The following is a 9,864-nucleotide window of genomic DNA, read 5'->3' on the forward strand; positions in this document are numbered from 1 at the left end:
TCGGCCGTTCTCGAGTTTTGCGAACACATAAAAAACGGCTTTCAAAATATATATTAATATAGAAGATTGGTATGAATCGAAATGGTTTTGAATATGTATCACAATATGAGTGCCAGACGAAAGAGGTTTAAAAAGGTTGCCAACTGTTCAAAAGGTTAAGTTCAGACTATTCATTAATTTAAAGGAATTATTACAATATGGGTATTAATCGAAATCAGCGAAGCGGGTGAGAGCGATCTAGTTTTTTATAAATGTGTAGCTCAATATACATATATGTAATACCTTGCGGTAGGCAATTTTGCACATAAAAAAATCAATATATTCGCCAAACCAAGGGCCAAATATAGTAAAATTGCGTTCTTAATTTTTCTCTCTGACGTCAGGATTTTTAAAAAGAACTTTGAAATTTGGAATATATGAGTAATTCAAAAAATGGGTATCAGATGAAAGAGAAGATTCTGTAGAGTTAAAACACATTACATTTTTTGGTCCGTAAGGGACGGATCGGTATTGAAAATACCCTTTTATAATTTTATTCTTGAATATCCTTGAAATTTTTCAATTATTATTTTTGAAAAAATTATATGTTAGGGACTAACTTTATTAGCTTAAAAAAATAAAATAGATTAAAGGGGCATTTTCCATTCCTATTCGTCCTTGTGAACAGAAAAAAGTTACTTCTTTTAATATCCATACTTTTGTTTTACATTGCACTGAATTTTTTTAAATAAATTTTGGAATTAACCATATCTCTGAAATTATAACGAGCACTAACCGCCAAAATAACGTAAGCGACATTTTTTTAAAAATTGTCGTTTTGATGCAGAAATGCATCTAGATGCTCTAGGAATATAGTCTTTTTAGAAAAATCATGACGTCAGAGAAATGCCCATTTATAAATATGCAGTTTATTATGTGTAATATGAAGTATACTTTTATATGTAAATTTTGGATAACAAAAGGAATATGGACAAAATTGGTTGAATTAAGGCGCTTCTTTTATTTCTGCCACTAGAATTATGATCTTCTTTCAACCAGAAAATAAATTTTTTGACTTATTTTTTTGCATCGAGCTTTTTTCGAGATACCTTAAATTACTTTATCAGATATGTATACACTAAAGATTATTAAATGCATATACATTTAATTACTGTCTGTCGTTTTGTTACTTATGAAATAATTTTTACTTTAAATAAAAAAGTAGGTTCCAAACCTATTTACTTATTATTTATTATATGGTAGGAGGGCCTCTCAAACCATATGGATGCAAATTTTTCATGTTAAGGCATTGAAAAATAATAAATATCTAAATCGCGGGACTGATCCCGGGATCCCGGAATTGAACTAACGACATCCCAAAAATTCCGGGATCGAAAAATCGAAAAAATTAACATCCCTATTATCTACCCCTGTATTCGGTAAACCTAACCCCGAAGTAAAAGTAGAGTTGCTGACAGAACACTGCGTCTCCAACTCTCTGGGCATTTTAGATTCGTTCGTGAATATGTCTACTTAACCTCTGTTCCTCACTCTGCCACTCTCTCATTCAATTTTCTTGGTGAATGTGCATAGAGGAGGATCATATCACAGGCAGCTTTGGTACGAAATTTTCTAGGATTGCCTAGTGCACATACGCCGTGCGGATAGAGCAACGTGACTTTGTCAGAGAGCATAGATAAAAGCCTCCAATCGGGGCAATTTATTCATACGTTGGCAAAAGTACTCCATTTTATAATTTTTAGTAAAACCGGAACACATTTACTACCTTTTGCTAAATTTTATATGGAGCTCTTCCATCGCCGACAGCCTGTCAGCCTCTTATTTCCAGCTTCTCTTGGATGCCTTCCATGATGGAGATTCAAAGAAAAACCTACTCCCCTATGCTAGGTAGTTCTGTGCCGAAGCTTGCGAGATATCTTTCCAAAAACTTTCGAGTGTTTGTCAAAATATTTAAAGTTGTTGGCAACACTGCGCAATTACTTTTCATTGCGTCTGTAACCTAAAGGCAGCAAAAAGGAGCCCGACTGGTAATTTACCCAGTAGTGTGCAGACCAAATCAACACTAAGACGGAAGAGTAAAAATTGTAAAACAAAACCAGAGGGATGAAAGAATTAAGATAAAAAATTGCCGCTGGTCTTGACTGCTACTCCTCGTGGTGGTCGTGAAGATGTAAAGTTTATTAATGACATTAAAAATATCTTGCAATTATTTATAGCAAAACTGAAAAATAGAAACAGTGAAAGAAAACAAACAAAAACAATGTCTGAAGGATTGAGGAGGAAATGGAGCACAAACAAAAAGAAGAAAAAAGATAAAAGAAATTTAAGAAAAGTAATCACGCTTTCACTCGCTGCCACTTAACCTCTGCCTTTGCGCTTGCTTTTGCCATATCTCCTTGTTTTCGCGCTCGCCCGCCCGTTTATGTTCGAGGAAGTGACTGTAAAAACGAAGACATTGAGTGAAGATAAGAAATTTTTTAAAAGAACTTTTTAATCGTAATTTTGCTTCAGTTAAGCTTTTTTTATCGCTCGTTACTATGCCTGTCGTAGCGGAATTGATGTTTGTAGGGCGAAAAAGCGGCTAATTGCTGCATTCAATTTTAACTTGGCGTTTTTCTCATAAGTGGACGGGCTGTGCTAATGATTTTGTGGTTAATTTTGGCGAAAAGGCTCAATAGACTTAATTAAGCACTAAAATAAAAATTAACAAAAAATATTTATTTTTCTTGAACTGTATGGCAATTTAAAGATGTTCTTCTGAAGAGAATGGGATAAAATATAAAAGGGTTCACGTTGCTGCTGCACACTTATATCCAGACTGATCCATGCCTGGAATTGTAGTGCATTTATTTTATTTAAAAGCGAGTATGGCTGGTAAATGAAACTTTTCATCTTCGAATCTGCTTAGGTATTCTTTTGTACTAGTAAAAAGTTACATAGAAATTTATACCGGAATTTCCACCCGCACGGATATAAGAGAATGTAGGAAGCGCACTATGAGAAGGAGTGGGAAACTGAATATAAAAGTAGGTTTTCTTTTCAAACACAGGGATAAGCCTAATATAGTAAGAAAAGTCGTTTCCTCGTAATAAGTAAATTTTCTTTCAACAAAGATCACTTTATATGCTTATATTGAAATGAGCAATAACCTGCAAGATATAAATCTTTACCGAGGAAAATGTGACTGAATATTCTGAAGCCGCTCTTCTGGACGGCGGCCATCGCTACGTCACTATCGTGGACGTAATATGCGCATAACTCTGGTTAATTTTTGCCTAACATTTTTCCTTTTAGACATCCAAAGAAAGTAGCTATAACTTATTAAGCTAATTATAAAATACATATTAGACTTCCTAAGTCTATCACAGAGTTAAAGAGTGCTCTCACCTAGTCCTTGCTAAGGCATGCAGAAAGCGTAACGTTTTATTCAGGTAAGGAAAGGTCAAAAAGGGATCGTCATATATGCCGATAGAAGTCAGTGTCCCGAGAAATCATCAGTCGGCATAAGTCATAAGTTGGTACAGTCAGATCTGCTTGGACCTAGTAAACTTTCCGAGATTGAGCACAACATACGTTTTGACCACCTGCAGCCCATCGATGGTGCCTAGTCATTGCATTGCTGAGAGAACTAAGTATTCTAGTGATTGATTCGATGGTCGAAGGGGGAAGTTCTACAACTGGTTGCAAACCAAGGAATACGTAGTAATGGTTAGATGTCTCATTGTAAACCCGAGAGGAAGTAGTTAGAGGGCTAGTCAATGCCTTTACAGCAGCTTTTATTTCACCATATACATACTTACATGCAAACTTCTAACTCTCCACCTATTTTCCGGTACATAGTCCATGACCATTGCTTGGAATACTAAAGTATATTCTCCAATAGAGAAGAGGAAACTGTGTTTCTGCTTTCCGCCTCACTTGATACTGTATGTAGAAAACCAGCACACACTTCTTTAAGTCTACAAATGCCGTTAAGGTACCCCTGTGGATAAAGAAATTCAATGACGGTTAGTTCAGCAGTATATCAACCTTCGATTTCCCTAATGAATACTAAAGAGTCTTGGTAGGTGAATTCTTTATTATGTAGGGTTCAACCACTCGAGCTTTAAAATAAATTACTCTTTGTCCATCAAACGCCGGAGAGTCACAAAAAAATACGTTCGTAAGTTTCATCGCCCTAAAGGTATTTTTAGTACATATAAAGTCTTCGTGGCCGCTTTTCTCTCTGAAAATATAACTAGAAAGGCACAATTCAAACCCTTTACAAAGTTTTATTTGGCGTAGGCCAATATTTCTTAAACTTCAGCTTGGGATGCCGTGTGGTTTCTGCCCATAGGAATTGCAAGTTTGGTACCGGGTCCAAAATTATCTGCAACAGCTCTGTCCTTCATCCTTGAACTGGCATATCTGGGGTAAAAGGCAAGGAGTCTGTTAACCCAATCTTCGCGATCTGCGTTTGTCATTTGGAACCTTATGCCAAAACAACTTTCCTTAGTTAAGGAATCATACATTTTTCATATTTGCAATCCTTATCTATCAAAGAATACCTGAATGATGCTTCTTTGTATAGAAGTACTCGTTAAAAACTGTATGTAGCTCCCTCGTGGCTGCTGTATCTTGAAAAAAAGTATGAAGAAGTGTCTATCCTAGAAGCGAGTCTAGAACTGCATTTGAGTAAGTTGTTATTGGTCCACTGACGGAGAGATATACTAATCTTGCACGAGGCTTTAGCTTTTAGTTTTCTCATGATAGGAGTGCCATTTAATACATGCACCCTCTTCCTTTCATACCTTGATCTTTCTGATACTTTCCCATACACTATGTATTGGAAGTACCTCTGCACCCACATCTCTAAATCATATTGACAGCCAACCAACAAGCTGACAATGCCATTAGTGCTACTGTGATTGCTGCTCCCATTTCCTGCACATTTGCGACTTATGTAGTATATGTAAGTACGTCATTTATACACGAATTATTATGTGTGTAGTTGCTATTATTGGGACTGCTGTTATTGCAGTTCTTGCTACTGTCGTTGTTATTTTTGTTTCTTTTGACTTATGTAACTGTCGCGCTGTTGGCATCGATACTGTCATCAGCGGCATCAAAAACCAGCAAAGCAGAAAGCAATCTCAATCGACGCTTGCTTCATCCAACACTCACTCCTCTGTCTCTGTATGTCTCTGTATTAATTGTCGTGTCCTTTGGTACCTGTGCACCATGACGATAATGTATGTTTGTAAACATTTCTAAAAGCAACATGTGCTATTATTATTAACGAATGTCATAGCCGTCATTGGTGGCAATCGACGACAGCACTTGCCCGGAATAGCTACGACTATAATGGCATTGGCACTGGCAGCAGGAGTTGCGGGTAGGAATTGTGGTTACGAATTGTTGGTCAGGTGGCACTAACTTGCGTATTTCCTCAGGGATGTACCATATGTATGGGTATACATATGTACGAATATATACGGAACATGTTTTGTCATTGGGGTGTTGGTGTCATAATTGTTTTTCTCACAACTTTTGATGTTGCAGTCATTGGTTGCTATCGACGCAATTTGACGCTACGACATTGCTAATATTAGGTTTGTTCGTCGAAAATCCAGCAAAAATTATCCAACACTCAAAATATCAGAGAGTAAGAAAAAATTCTCTCAAACTCTCTCTCATGTTGAGAAACTTGCAAATTTCTGCACGAACGCAAATTTGCAGGAATTTGCAAGTTTCGCTGCCAGCTGGCGTCCACGGTTGCATTTCAAACATAAAAAATTTTTATAGAATTTTTAAAATTCTTTCGGATGGCCAAAAACAGGATATACATGTATATTTCTTGTTGTTCTGACTTTCTTTAACATACATTTCAATTTCTCCATCGTACTAGCTGTCGGGTTTCTTAAATCGACTCTGGTTGCAATTGCATTCCGATTGCGAATACCATTTTTTTCAGCCGAATTAAGTTCATATCATTGGAATTAACTAAATTAATTATATCAACAATTATTTACTTCCTTTTTTCATAAAAAAATCGCTCGTGTTTAAAAATTTTTAAATTTAACGAACTAATTTATTCAAATTATTGTAGACAAAAATGCAACCATGCGCCACAACCGCATGTTCTTCGTGGTTGCAAATTCTTGCTGGCAAAATTTTTTCCAGCAAGAATTTGCAACTTCTCTCCAAGAGAACTGTCACTTTGCTCTCACAATTTTTGAGTGTTGGATAATTTTTTGGTCTGCACGAACGCGATTTGGGCAAAAATCGTGATAATTCGTACAAATTCGTACAAATTTTTTGCTCGACGAACAAACCTATTGTCAGCGGTCTCACCTGTGTCAAAATGATTTGGTGCAATTCCGAGAGTACTCCATGGATTCATAAATGATTCAGTATGTGTGGTTGTAGGTATTTTCTTATTGAAGATAATGATCTCGAGTAAAATTAGTATCTATCATAAAAAATGTTTCTTATCTTTTCATATACTATCATATTTCACCTGAAACTAAAAAAGGAAAATCAGTGCTTATTACGAGTAAGTACTAGCAAGTGCTATGGTGTGCTACTTACAAGACATCCACTCTCTGTATTGACTGATTATACCTAATTTAAGTTAATGGCCATTGGAAAGTTAACATTTGCGCAACTTTTCTGTGTTTAAAGCTTGTTGTAAGCTTTTTCAAGATATGGAATGGAATGTAATTAAGGATATATTTAGTAATCGGCGTGCAAAAATGCAGCTACGAAAAAGGCAAAATATTTCGCATGTTGTGGGCGCCGAAAATCAATTGAAACTGTGTGCATCGTACCATGATGTTATTCGATAAGACTGGAGGTGCTCGCATATCTTAGCTGCAGTTGGCTCTTCGAATGGCACGCACTTCAATAACACTAGAAAGGTATCATCCGTCTATCTAAGTGGGATTATATTGGTTTTTCGCGCTTTGACCAAGAGATATCCAAGTCCTATTGGTGTTTGGCATTACTAATTTCCATGTTAGCTATTGACTCCATAAATTATTACAACTTGTGGATATCAAGCGAAAGGAACTCTGAAATGATTTATTCCTAAATAGCTTTGAAGTGGTTTGTACCGTACCTGTTCATAATGTAGAACTAATATTAATTAACAAGTAAAATGAAATATTTTCAACTGGGTATCAAACGTGAGAGGTATAAGAAAGTTTTATTTCGAAAATAATTTTTAAGAGGGTTGCCACCTGTTTTAGAGTTCAAAATCAATTTAATCAACAAGTTAAATGAAATGTTGTAAACGGGAATCAAATCAATGGGAGCTCTAAAAAATATTTATTTCGAAAACATGTTTGAAGAGGGTTGCGACCAGTTTGGAGGTTCCATATCAAATTAACCAATAAGCTCAGTACAATATTTTCATATGGGTGTCAAATGAAAGATGTTTAAGTAAGCTTTATTTCTTAGATATTTTTTATGATGGTTGCCACTTGTTAAAAAAAAAAACAAAATAGGGTTAATTACAAGTTTAGTAAAGTAGTTTAATATGTGTGTCAAACGAGAAAGGTTTATTAAGGAACTATTTTTTACGAAGGTTGCCACCTGGTTAGAAATTTAAAATCAACTAAATTAAAGTGGTAAGGGAAATATTTTAATATAAGTGTCAAACTAGAGAGCTTTACGAACGGTTTCTTTCAAAAATATTTTTGGAGATTGCTGTCACCTGTTAAGAAATTTAGTAACAATTTTACTAAGTTGCAACTGTAAGCGTTGTACCAGTTTAAAAGTCCCATTTCTAAAACAACGGGAGGTTAAATAAAACAGTACAATGCAGATGTCTAAGGAAAGAAGATCAAGCAACTTTTTCTCCAAAATATTTTTGAAGAATGGTGCTGGCTGCTTTGTAAGTAAAATTTTACTTAGTCAATGAGATAATTGTATATCATATTCTTACACCGAATAAGTTTGGAACTATTTTATAGGAGAGCTGCCAGATTTTAAGAATTTATAAAACACACTTTTTCCGTTTATAAAAAAAAAACTTAATACTAATATGAAACAAAAATCGTATTCTTACGTACTAATACTGCCTGTGAAAGATAAGTTGCTCTTTACACTGAAAAGGTTGAATTACTTAGTTGAAATTTGGCACAAAGATTCACTATATACTGAGACATAATTTTAAAACCAGGAAAGGCAAATTTCACGTCTTTCAAGTTTTCGAAATTGGAAAAGTTAACTATGGCATTAATTGTAGTCTTTTTGTTTTGTAAATTTGTTGTGGAAAGAAAAAATTTGTAGATAAAGATCTGAATTAAAGCCAAGGAAGTGATAAATATAAAAATGAAAAGATAAAAAACGGCAGACAAAGATAGAGACAAAAAAGAGGGGAAAAAAGATAGAATTGAAGAATGACATGTTATGTTGCGTTGTGTTGTGATGTTTTGTGTGGTGTTGTGTTTTATTGTTTCGTGTTATCTTATGTTTTGCCATGTTATGTTCTGTTATGTTATGTTATCATATGTTATGTAATGTTATGTTGTGTTATGTTATGTTATGTTATGTTATGATATGTTATGTTATGTTATGTTGTGTTGTGTCATGTTGTGTTGCGTTGTGTTGTGTTGTGTTATGTTATGTTGTTCAAGGTATTTCAGATCAATTCACTTCAATCAACTCAACTAAACCCAACTCGGTTCAGCTCAGCCCACCTCAAATCCCCTTAATTTAAAAGGTTAATTTCAACCGCTGGGCGAATACTAGTAACTTTAAATCGTATATCACATGGGTTGGGCAGCGGGCAAAAGCCAATAATATCTATGTAAACTTAAAATCTCCTGTACTTTTTACATACCTAGATCTTCAACAACATAGTTGTAAACTAAATTTAGTTATTGAAATAAAATTAACTTTAACTGCAAACGACATCTTGCCTCACGAATGTGTCGCGATAATAAAAAAACGGAATATTTTACGAAATCCTTGCAACTCATTTTAGAATTCCTACGCTTTACCGTAGAAAATGGTAATCGGCAAAGCGTTTGGATTCTGAAACGAGCGGCAGTCGAGGATGAACAACAATTACGAATTAACAGTTTCAAGCGGGAGTGAACTACATACTAAAATAGTGAAACAGTGATGAAAAGGCGAGAAAGAAACACAACCGTGAGGTCATATTCCCCTACGAATACAAAGGAGATGCACCAAATTTGCAATGTAATTAAGCTAAGAGCTACAGAGGTATAAAGCGCGATTCGTGCTACGTGCAACGCTCAACCGAATCCCCTACTAAACGCAGATACGAGTTGCTGCATAGCAAGCGCGCAACCAATTAAGTGCCACAGTTGCTTATCAGCGCACGGAAATCGTATTCGATTGCTAATGGCACAGTGTCAGCTGCAACGGCTTTTCGACAACTGACAAGCAGAAAGACTTCCTTGTGCGCTGGAGATTTCTTTGAATTCACTACCGTTTCTTGTGTTGCATGTGGCAGGCTAGAAAATACTCGTACTATTGTGCTGGGCGTATTAGCAAATTCGCGCGCTAATTTTGTAATCAAGGCGCGCGTGCAAGCGACGGTAAATGCAATTTCTCTGGATAGTGTTTTCAGCTTGCGGCTGCATCTGAGACGACGATGCACAGTGTCGTTTCCTCGCCTAACTCCTCGCCCACATACACTTCGCACTTGCCTCTACTCATTTGGCATTTAGGTACTATTTTGCATTCGTATTTGCATTGCGCAACGCACAAAGAGAAGTCTAATCAGCGTGAATTTCAATTTAAATACACAGTAGTGAAGGAAAGCAAGCTGAAAACCGCAAAAGTGGTAACAAGATATGAAAGAATGTTGTGCGCAGAAAAAACGGTGTTCGCGGTTTAAAGAGTTACGTG

The sequence above is a fragment of the Rhagoletis pomonella genome, unplaced genomic scaffold (assembly GCF_013731165.1).
Source record: "Rhagoletis pomonella isolate Grant_MI unplaced genomic scaffold, Rhpom_1.0 Rhpom_scaffold_00002, whole genome shotgun sequence".
Classification (NCBI taxonomy): domain Eukaryota; kingdom Metazoa; phylum Arthropoda; class Insecta; order Diptera; family Tephritidae; genus Rhagoletis; species Rhagoletis pomonella.